Source organism: Pinus tabuliformis, chromosome 8 (assembly GCF_031772625.1).
Source record: "Pinus tabuliformis cultivar Carrire ecotype Pingquan chromosome 8, CPIR1, whole genome shotgun sequence".
In the NCBI taxonomy this organism is placed as follows: domain Eukaryota; kingdom Viridiplantae; phylum Streptophyta; class Pinopsida; order Pinales; family Pinaceae; genus Pinus; species Pinus tabuliformis.
Window position 1 is genome coordinate 1999803781 of NC_142294.1, and position 12595 is coordinate 1999816375.

The window sequence follows — 12595 nt, forward strand, 5'->3', positions numbered from 1 at the left end:
GTGATTTGATTGAGGGATATTCGAATGAGTGAGGATTTAATGAGGAAGATCCATCTCCTATAATCTCTCCTTCATGTTTCATTCTATTTCCTGCAATCAAAGCACATTAGACCACTAGACATAGCATCTTAATTTTATTCATCTCATTAAGAAAAATATAATTAAAACATGTAAGGAATTATGAGAAGAGTTGATTTTAGTAAGCTTGGAGGTGTATTAAGGTCTATATAGTTACCCAATGATGAGCCTCATCACATGTGGAACTATGTTATTACATTTGATAATCTGGTGGAGCATGATGGTTGATCTATCATCTAATCATCTCTCAATAGGTATTCAACTGGTCTCACCCAAGCTTGGTCTAATGATATATTTGATCTATCCAATACAATTGTTCTAACAAGATAGTGAAATAGTGCCATCATTGGTAGATGTCTTGAAAAAATTGGAAGCGTTGCTTTTCCAAAACAGCTAAAGAAGTGTATCCCTTTCATAGTCCCATTTGAGAAATTGGTCCCAAATTGAAAGGTGGCCTTGAAAACTGGAAACCTAAATAGCTTAATAAGAATATGTAGGGGTGATATTAACTGGTTCTCCTCCATTGGAGAAGTGCAACCAAGACATAGTATCTTTGGTTGCACTAAAAAACATTCTTAGCCTTAAAAAAAGATTAACAAACTTATGAATGGAAATCCAACGAATCAAGTTGTGACTGAAGACTCAAGAGAGGAAGAAATTAAGACCAAATCAATCAATGACAATAAGTACTTAGACCATGGTGTAAAACTCACCCTTCATTTCCATACGTCATCTCCCGTAGAAACTAGTCAAGCTCATGATTCAATGTAACTCCTGATTAAGATGGGGAAAAGAGTGCAACCCTGTTTAATCCCCTCAACGCATAGAATAAGGTCAGAGAAGCCACCGTGTTTGAAAAACAGATAATAATTGATCCATAAAGCCTTGGGATGCCTACAAATCCCTTCTCCTGAACCCCAATACAAGTTAGGCACCTGTCAAGTCACCCATGTTTGCCAGTGGGCTAGCCTCTTCTATGGATTGTGCAGTGCACAATTTGTGTCTTTGCCTATTGTTGTAACATTATTTTGCATTTTACTTTTATTGTCAAAACATGAAAAAGAAAACAAAAACAAAAATAAAATATATATATAAAGAAAACAAAAGAAAAAGTGAAAAGGGTATTTAAAGAGAAAAAATAGATATATATTCAAAAGAAAAAAAATTAAAAAAGAGTGGTGAAAACCCGTAGAAAAATAAAAATTTGCAAGCTAGCTCAAATGCTACATTAGATATTAGATCAATTTAATTTAATTAGTTTAAATTGCAAATTCAACCGTGATTAGTTAATCGTTAAGAAAGTTTTGGTTGACATGACTTGTTTGTCATATGTGATATCAATCGCGCTACAATAAAGCGCCATGATCTCTTATGCCAAGATCAATGGCCCTCAGCAACTTCGGACCCCATTTTCCCCTCCGACAGTTAATCAATGGCGGGGGATCTGAAAAACGGATTCTCGCCATCCCCCTTTGTGTACGTGTCACTCCCTCGTCGATTTCTTACCCCCCCTCCGCCTAAACCATTTATTACTCACCTCCCCTCCGAAATCCGCCTTCCCTCATCCCCGCCTAAATAATAACTATCAATCTCGTTCCCATGAATCCAATCTTCCTTTGCCAAGTATCACATTCCTATTTCAACTATTATATTACCGTTAATTATCCGTTCCAATAATATAATTGTTGCCAAAATTAATGAGCCCTCTCCATTAACGAACATTTTTCAATGTAAATGCTCTTGCCCATAAAATAAAATAAAACCCATGTTCAACTATCCTTTCCTCTATTGTTCTACGATGTTGAGCGACTGGGCCTGCTACTGCAACCAAGAATCAAGAAAAACAGTTTTCAACCAACCAACTCCTAGGTAATTACAGTCTTATGTTTCATTTCTTTTAAAAATATCTTTGAAGGGTAAATCTAAAGCCGTAGCAGAAAACCCTATGCTTCCCCCTGTAATTGACCTAGATCACCAACCCTTAGTAGATAAACATTATAAAATATCTGAAACCAATTGTGAATTTTATCTTTACGAACTCCACAATTCGTTAAAACAAAAAAAAAATTGATCTCAATGATGAATTGAGTTTGTGGGACTCCTTCCTACCTCAATTCATTTTTCCATAAACCCATCATTTCCCATAATTTGTCTCATGGTGCCATTTGAGGTACATACCAAGTGAAAGAGTTATTGTTGCCTAGAACAATGAAATCTTGTTCACAATTACCCCTAAACCCATATGTCAAATGCTCTAAATCCAAAATTCAGCCTCTTTGCACCCCTTCTCGATAGATTCCCTCATGGAACTCTATAAAAACCTGAATTTTCCCTACAAAGCTAAAAAAATTTAGACATTTCTACTTGAAAATGTCCAAATGCAAAAAAAAAACCCACCTTACCCATCCTCAATGTTTCCAAAAATGACAAACAAATTATTTCTATAGTTTCTTGCTTGTTGGGCTATCAAACCGATCAATGGGTTGATGAAGCAATTATAGCTTTTCTATCAGTGTTCTCAGCAAGAGAATATCCTTTAATTACTTTTCATTATAGTGAGTTCTTGGCAGATATCATCCATGAAAAATTTCTTAAATTTTCTACCGAAGGAGTTTTCAAGCATGCTTTGGTCTTAGTTTACTTTTTCTTATTTCATCAAGCATATAGATTTCAATTTCCACTGCATAAACTAGATGAACATGGAAATGAACAGCCTGTGATTCATTGGACTTCCTTGGTAAGGAAGAATACCAATGAATTCACATTCAGGGATTATATGGATGAATTTTCATATATATTTGCTTTCCTACTTGACGGTGATGCTGAACCTAGAATTGAACCTTAGATTAAGAGAATTCTACATCTCAGTGAATAGACAAAGACAGGTGACTGGTACCTGTATCAAAACTACACCGAGATCAGAGTGTATGGATGTGAATTTCCTCCATATAAATTGCCTAAGTTTGTTCCCATAAGGATTTTTGCATTAGAATATATTAGGAAAATGATAAATATGGATGAGCTACACTTTGTGTCAGCCAAAACGAAATATCAGTTTAAGATCAAAACACAGGTTGGACCTTTCATTTGTAATGCCAGGATAGCAGCAAAGGAAGTAGATCTCCTCCTTAAACAAATGAAATTTAAACTCATTTTTACTTGGTCATATGATCCTTTAGGAATTGTCTCAAAGTTGAGAGTAGATCAGAAAACTACTCCTTATACTCAAACTCCTAGACCTAAAATTGAACAATATATGAATCAAGATGAATGGCAAGAAAATGGATTTGCATAAACAGAGAGGTGAAATGTTGTATTCTAATCTAACAAATTCAGTAATGGCAGGATCCGAACTCCAGGCTTCAGTTAACAATATCCAATATCAATTAAAATTATAAAACATGTCTTCTTTGGCGAAATACACCAAGGTAAAGTCTTTAGAGGATTTGGTGATTAAACTGGGATATGATCCCAGTAATGTAAAAGTTGTTAAGGAGATAATTAAAAGAAAAAATGTTGATATTGTAGCATTAAAGAACATATCAAACTTCCATCTACTGACGATCCACAAACAAAGGAAGTTAGTCAACTGGAAAAGGAAAAATAAGATATGTTCAAAATCATCATTGAAAAAAATTGACACATTAAGGAAATGGAGACTGAAATATAAAATTTATAAAAGAGAAAGAACAACAATCAACTCAATTAGCAATTATTCCTCGAATAGCAGTTAAAAGCACAGGTAGATCAATAACAGGGGCTTCTACTTCAGCAACTTCTACAACAATGGAGACACAGCCTAAAAATTCATCAACTAAATTAATCAAAGCTATGGAAGAATTATCTATCAGGCAGGAGATTGAAAACTGAAAGCTCAACTTAATAATCTCCAAGAACAAAAAAAAATGATAATGTGTATTTATCAGAGATTCAGCAAACTCACAGATTAACTCAGAGGATTGAATTTCTAGAGAATGAATCCGTTATGGCACAGATAATTTCACAAGCAAAGGAGAATATCTGGGTAGAGATTAATGAAGCCATGGCAGAAATTTGGCCTTCAATTGAAATTATTTTCAAGCAAGAAGAGTTGGTGTGAAAATAAAAGGAAGTCATAGAATATGTAAAGGAAAATTTGGGATAGAAACCAGTGAATCTATTGCCTTAGTAAGAATTTTAAATTCAAAGCCAAAAGAAGAACTAGAAGAATATGAGATTGCAGATAGAACTGAAACCATTTGTTAGGTCCCTATAATACTAGTGATTACCCAATTACTATTCTAGTTGTATCCCTTATTAATATTGTTGTGCCCCTATTGTCCCCATATTGTTATTACTATGCCCCATAGAATCCCTCTATTGTTATTTTTGTGCCTTTATATTATTATTGTTATGTCGACTGGGTTATATTGTGACTCCTTAGACTCCTATATATAGAAAGGATGTTTTTTCATTTGAATCATCCAAGAATTGTTCATTTGTGTAATGTAAATGAGGTTGCCCCCTCAAAGAGGCTGAATTCTAACGCGTTCAACTATCTTTTCTATCTTTTTGTGAGCTGGTTTCATAACATTTGGTATCAGAGCTTTGATTTTAGGGTTTCGCTGCTCCAAATAGGTCATCATGGAATTTTCTCTATAACTTTTTTTCTGCAACATTTCAAAAGCGAAAAAAAAAAAAAAAAAAAAAAAAAAAACCATTTGAGACGAAATCGCTCTAAACCTCGGATCATAATTTCAGAGCTTTTCACACTATATTTGCGGAGATATGATCTAAGGAAGTTGGTCTTTTTGCAAACTCCTGAATTACATTCCAAATAGGTGACCTAGGGAAAATCGTCATAACTTTCTCTCTGAGCATCGGATTGAAATTTCATAAGAAGTTGCAGAAAGAGGATGGACTATAGTTTCTTGTATATATTTTTCAGAGCCAAAGGTCGAAACAGGGACACGTGGCACGTCGTACAAGTTTGCTCTACTGAACTAGTCTATAATCAGGTCACTGTGGGAGATTTGGCATAACTCTTCCTTGGAGAATCCAATTTGGATCAGACTGGTGGCATTGGAAAGAGGACACAGAGGACTACTGTAGGTCGCAATTTTAGAATTGGATGATCTGAAATTACAGAGATACATCAGAGGAAATATCGAGCTCCTACAAAGTGAAAAAAGGTGTGTAGATTTTTTTAAATTTTTGCTTAAGCTTGGTTTGAAAAATTATTTTGAAGGAATTCAAAGGGCATAGTAGAGAATTATTATCAGTAACTGATGCCCTGAGGAAAGAAAATGAAAACACCTAGTAAGCAACCTAAAAGCTCTAACATGACTTATGAAGAAGAGGAAGAAATGCAACATGATATATCAAAATTACGAGACCAAGTGCAACAAATGTCACTTGCACAAAAAGTAACAAAATATAAGATGGATGTTTTAAAGAAAGATGTAGAAGCTAAGATGAATGATGTGGAAGATAAGATGAATGACGTGGAAGCTAATATGGATGATTTGAAGATAGATTTGAAGACAGATTTGAAGACAGACATGGCAGATTTGAAGACAGATTTGAAAAATTTTCTACAAGAAATATTTACTAATGGTGAAAGGGTAGTAAAGGAAACTCATGATGCAAACAAAAGAAATGTTAATCATGATTTCATAGACTCTAATGTTGGATCGAAGACCCACCATATTCCAAAAATCAATATGAGGAAGTTTGATGGCAAGGATCCCGCAACATGGATATTACAGATGGAGCAATTTTTCAATCTCAATAATGTGCAAAACACACAAAAGGTACGTATTGCAACTTTATATTTGGAACCAAATATGTTTGTATGGTATCAATAGCTTTGCTCTCATAAACAAATTATCACTTGGGCAACTTTTACGAAAGAATTGACAGCACATTATGAGGATACAAAAAGCAACACTTTTTTTAGCAAATTGATAAGTCTCAAACAAAAGGATTCAATAATGGAGCACATTGAGGAGTTCCAAAAATTGAACATAAGGGTAAAAAATATTCCAGAGGAGCATAGGATTGATGTGTTCATAGAGACTTTAAATGATAATATCCAACATGATGTTCGCCTTTGGGAACCTGATTCATTAGAGAAGGCATTCAAGTTAGCAAGAAAAATGGAAAGCAAAATTATGGCAACCAGGAAGCATACCACTCACAACTATAAAGATGGAAGTTTTGTTGCCCCTAGTCTTCCACAACCTATAAGGTTGACACCACAACAATTGGAAGAAAAAAGAGCAAAAGGGCTTTGTTACAGTTGTGATAGCAAATACATTAAAGGTCATAAGTGTGCTGAGAAGAAATTATTTTACATAGATTGTGAAGAGGAAGAAGAAAAGGAGCAAGAAAGGTCAAAAGAAGAGGATATACTCCAGGAACAAAGCCTAGATAAAGAAGAAATGAATCTGACCATATCTTGTAATGCATTGGCTGGAATTACCACTCCTCAAACCATCAAGATAGAAGGACAAATCAAGAAGAAAAAGGTAATAGTGTTGATTGATTCAGGAAGTACCCACAATTTTATTCATTGTAAGATAGAAAAAGAATTGAATTGCTTCCTATATCCAGCACCAGAGTGTCAAGTGATGGTTGCAAATGGAGGAATGACAAATTGATCTAGAAAGTGCCATAATATCAAGCTATCCATGGGAGAATATGTATTGACTAGCCCAATGCTTTCCATTCCAATGGGAGGTGCTGATGTTGTACTAGGAGTCCAATGGCTACAATCCTTGGGTACAATAGCTTTTAATTTTCAAGGACTTTTCATTAAATTTTCTGTGGAAGGAAAGGAAGTTGAATTAAGGGGTATTGTAGGGAAACCAGGAAAGATAATCAGCTCTAACGGTATGACAAAGCTTATAAAAAAGGAACAAAGAGGTGTAATTGCACAATTATGTTCACTAGATGTTTCCACATCGAAATCATCTATTTCTCCAGATCTCCAAAAATTCTTGGACAATCATTCCAAGGTATTTGAGACTCCTAAAGGTCTCCCACCTATTCGTGATCATGATCATGCTATTCATCTGATTCTAGCAAGTGTTCCTCCAAACATCAGGCCGTACAGATATCCCTATGCCCAAAAGAGTGAAATTGAACGTATGGTTGCAGAAATGCTAGAGGCTGGTATAATTCAACCTAGTCAAAGTTCTTTCTCTGCTCCAGTAGTATTGGTGCACAAGAAGGATGGATCATGGCGCATGTCTCTGGATTAAAGGGAGCTCAACAAGCTCACTATTAAAGATAAGTTTCCCATTCCTGTCATTGATGAATTATTGGATGAATTGCATGGATCAATTTATTTCACCAAGTTGGATCTTCGTTCAGGATATCATCAAATCAGAATGAAGACTAAAGACATTCTGAAAACAGCATTTAAAACTCATGAGGGTCATTATGAATTTTTGGTCATGCCTTTTGGCCTTACCAATGCAACTTCTACATTTCAAGGTTTGATGAATTCCAGTTTCAAACCCTTCCTTAGAAAATTTGTGTTAGTATTTTTTGATGATATACTAATCTACAGCAAGTCTTGGAAGGATCATGTTGAACATGTTGACAGGGTGCTACAACTATTGGAGGAGAAACAATTATATGCAAAAAGATCCAAATGTTTCTTTGGAGTAAAAGAGGTGGAATATTTGGGTCATAATGTATCTCATGAAGGAGTTAAGGTAGACCCTAGCAAAATTAAAGCCATTAAGGAATGGAAAATCCCCACATCCATAAAGCATCTAGGAGGATTTCTCGAGTTGACAGGGTATTATTGAAAGTTTGTTAAGAATTATGGGAGAATAGCAGCAACTCTAACAACATTATTGAAGAAAGATGCATTTTCATGGACTCCAGAAGCAACAAAGGCCTCCGAACATCTTAAAGAGGCAATGTGCCAAGCACCAGTCTTAGCTACACTAGACTTCACAAAAACCTTTATTGTGGAATGTGATGCTTCAGGAAATGTAATTGGTGTTGTTTTAATGCAAGATGAAAGACCCATTGCTTTTGAAAGTCGTCCAATCAAGGGAAATTTTTTACACAAAGCTATTTATGAGAAGGAAATGTTCGCAATACTACATGCACTTAAGAAATGACGACCCTACCTAATAGGAAGAGACTTCAAGGTAAAAACGGATCATGATAGCCTTAAATACTTTTTAGAACAAAGATTATCCTCTGAAGAGCAACAAAAGTTGGTCACAAAGATGTTGGGTTATGACTTTGAAATCATCTACAAAAAGGGAAGCAAAATGTGGTGGCAGATGCACTCTCAAGAAAGGATGAGGATGTGGAAGCATTGTTGTGTGCCATTTCTATTATCCAACCAGATTGGATAAATGAATCAAGGGAGGAATGGAAGAATGGAAGAATGATGAAGAAGTGTGGGCACTTATTCAAAAGTTACAACAAGATTCCAGTACATCTGATACATTTAGCTAGAAAAATGATTCGTTATGGTACAAAGATCGCTTATACCTCTGTAAGAATTCCCAACTCAAACAAAAGATTCTTATGGAATTTCACACTTCTCCCTTAGGAGGGCACTCAGGATTTTTAAAAACTTACCACAGGGTTAAGAAGGAATTTTTTTGGTATGGCCTTAAATCTTATATTCAAAAGTTTGTGGTAGAATGTTTGGTTTGCCAACAAAATAAAGTTGAAACAATTAAGACCCCGGGTCTATTACAACCTTTATCCATTCCAAGCCAACGTTTGGAAGAGGTTTCAATGGATTTTATCACAGGTTTACCCAAGTCTGAGGGAAATATGAGAGTGTCATCATGGTGGTAGTTGACAAACTTACCAAGTATGCACACTTATATGCATTATCACATCCATTTAAAGCCAGTACAGTTTCTACTGCATTTATGGAAACAATTCAAAAGTTACATGGAAACCCAAAGATTATTGTAAGTGACAGAGATCCCATTGTCAATGGCAATTTTTCGACAAAATTATTTTCTTGTCTCAGTACTCAGTTAGCTCATAGCTCATCTTATCATCCTCAATTTGATGGGCAAACTGAGATAGTTAACAAATGTTTGGAAGGATATATTCGTTGCTTTGTATCTGATAAACAAACACAATGGGTCAAATGGTTGCCTCTGGCTGAATGGTGGTATAACACTTCATTCCATACAGCAACAAAAATGACCCCATTTATGGCACTTTATGGATATCAGCCACCATCCATCACATCATATTTAAGAGAAAATTCTAAGGTTCAATTAGTAGAACATCACATCGAGCATCAACAACAAGTCCTCCAACTCTTAAAGGATAACCTCATGTTGGTGCAGAATAGAATGAAACAACAGGTAGATCAAAATCGCAGCAAAAGAAGTTTTGATGTAGGTAATTGGGTATTCCTATGGCTACAACCATATAAATAAATGTCCCTCAAGCAAGCTAAGAAGGATAATAAATTATCACCAAAGTATTATGGTCTGTACAAGGTGTTGCAAAAGATTGGTACTATGGCATACAAATTGGAGCTTCCTGCAGCTTCTCGAGTGCACCCAGCTTTCCATGTTTCATGTTTAAAGAAGGTTATAGGTGACAAGCTCCCAGTTCAAACAATATTTCCAAAACTTGACGAGGAAGGAAAAATTATATTGGAACTGGAAGCAGTCACAGAAACAAGAACTCGACATCTACAAAATCGATCAATTTCGGAGTATCCCATCAAGTGGAAGAACTTATCCGCTGAAGATTTCACATGGGAAGATGAGAATTTTATACAGAAGCATCCAGAACTACTCAAGTGTTGAGGACAACACTTTTTTGAAGGAGAGGGGCATGTTAGGTCCCTATAATACTAGTGATTACCCCATTACTATTGTAGTTGTATCCCTTATTAATATTGTTGTGCCCCTATTGTCCCCATATTGTTATTACTATGCCCCATAGAATCCCTCTATTGTTATTTTTGTGCCTTTATATTATTATTGTTATGTCGGTTGGGTTATATTGTGACTCCTTAGACTCCTATATATTGAAAGGAGGTTTTGTCATATAAATCATCCAATAATTGTTCATTTGTTAATGTAAAGGAGGTTGCCCCCATGAAGAGGCTGAATTCTAAGGCGTTCAACTGTCTTTTCTATCTTTTTGTGAGCTAGTTTCATAACATCATTCTTGAGGTAAGAACAGTTCTTAATAAAAGAAATTTAATGCTATAGCTAGAGAATAAATGTCATAATCTACAGTTGTTGAGGTATAAAAAGTGTCTTTTTAACTCCTAATTATCTTCACAGTAGTTATCAATCTGGGCAAGATTTTCTATTTCAAGAGTGTACACAGTTTGTGGCGGCTATTTACTCAAGAGCAATGTTTCTAAATTACAGTACAGTGCTTTCAAATACTAGAGTAAATGGATGCTTTAAATAAAACTCACTTGCAATTAAAGGAAACTCAATGCTCTGAAACTAAATTATTTATTTAACAAAGTAACAGCAATTATCAGACAAGGATACAGTAGCAATAACGCATTCCTTGTTTAACTGATGTAAACTAAATCTAGCATAAATAAGATCCTCAATCTGAGAGCTTTGATAGTAATAGACAATGTTCTTTACAGTTGTTGATCTCACACAAACCACACTAAATAACCAATTGGAAATGGAAATGAATTAAATCAATAATGATATTGCAACTAATTGAAATGAGAGAATTATGCTAACTATAAAAATGCTAAAAGGCAAACCTAAATGAGTGCAGAAAGTAAATGAGCAGCAACGCTATATGATAGAAATGAACAACAAAACTTATGTAACTGTAATGAACAACAAAGCTAAGTTACTGAAATGAACAACAAAGCTCTGTAAGTAAAATTAACAGCACAACAATATACTTGCAAAAAGCAGTGATCTTGTTATGAGGGAAATGAACAGCAACGCAATTCAATTACATCATATAAAATAGGTCAATTCATCAAGTCTGGTAATAAAAAACAGTAAAGTGATGCGACTACAATAGATAGAAATGAAATGAAACCATCACATGACAGAATTTTAAAGGGATTATATAAGAGTATTATATATTAATCATATGCAAAATGGTTACAGCTAGTTCGTACTTTGTTTCAACAATGAGAGACGATGATCAAAGTAAAAATACAAAATTAATTTCTAAATAATCTCTCCTCTATTCTTTACAATCGTTGTCCCTTTTATAATGGCCAGGCGGATAAAATAGTAATAGCAGATAGAACAGTAACAACGATCCCTCAAGATCAAGAGATCCTGAGAGATCCTCTCAATCTTCCATCTTCAGTTAGCTCTTTGTATTTTGCGTTGATGTTGTGATCTTCTTTGTCTTTATCCGTAACTGCGCACTCCATCCTTGGCTTGTTGCTTGTGCACTGCTTCCTGGTGAAGGAACAACAGTTACTCCACTTTTTCTTTTTCCTTCTCTCGAGTAGCGAATAGTAGTTTTTCATTTCATCTCTTTCCTACATGAGAAAAGACAATAATTAGCTAAATTGTAATAATAAATAGTTCCCTAATTTTTACTATAATCCTTTGATATATGAATATCTTTAGAACATAAAGGGGATATAATTAAAGGAAAGCATTATGAAATAAATGGCAAATTCATACCTTTTTCATAGCTCAACACACTCCCCTGCTTACCCTTTTTCATGCCCTCATGAAAACCATGTAGTTTGTGTGCAAAGCAGTCAAAGAATAGGCTGGAGAAGGGATGTCATGAGGTGGTCTAAAACCATGATTTTTAGCCAAGGTTTCAAAAATGTGTCCTATCTGTCCTTCAGGTAATTCATATATAGCTTTATAGTCTTCTACAGGATACCAGATAATAGGACTGCGAAATCGACAGCCTAACCAATATGGCCCTTCCCTCAAGATGAGGTTGCTATAAGTAACCAAGCAGTCTACAGCTAATTTAATGTTTTTATAGTTAAAAGGTCCTATGTCCTGTACATTACGATTGAAATTTTTCCATCTGAATTTAGCTGCTTCCAAGGAATTGTCTTTGATAGAGAGGAAATACTCTACCCCTTGCTGGAGAATTATTTTATGGATGGGTCCCAAGGTCTTGATTACTCCTTCCTTTTGCATTAGACTCTTATGTTTGGTCAGCAGTTGTAATGGGTTTTTCGGTTCACCCCTAACCCAAAGGTCCAACCCATTTTCTTGCCTATGGAAAGTGCTATGGGCTTTGAACCACTTCAACTGGTTCACAACAAATGAAATCAACGCTCGAAACTGTACATCACCCACAAAAGGGCTAGGATTCTTCTCCATTTCTTCTTCCAATAAAAAATTATGCAAATAAAACTCACAGAGTAATCGTTGAACTTTCACTCCATGGTGTTTACAACAATTAATGAAATCCTCAACAATTTCTAATTCTATGGGTTTCCCTGCCCAAATAACCTTAATTTTTAACCGTAAATACCTTTCTACCAAAAATAAAGCATAGTTCTTGGCAAGGGACCTGCATGCTAAAACATCTGTGTAAAGGGAAC

General features: G+C 35.1%; 1 pseudogene; it reads right to left on the reverse strand.

Moving 5' to 3' along the window:
* Positions 1 to 912: 912 nt before the first annotated feature.
* LOC149244464 (E3 ubiquitin-protein ligase WAV3-like) overlaps positions 913 to 12595 on the reverse strand; it is a 45263-nt pseudogene continuing 33580 nt past the window's right edge.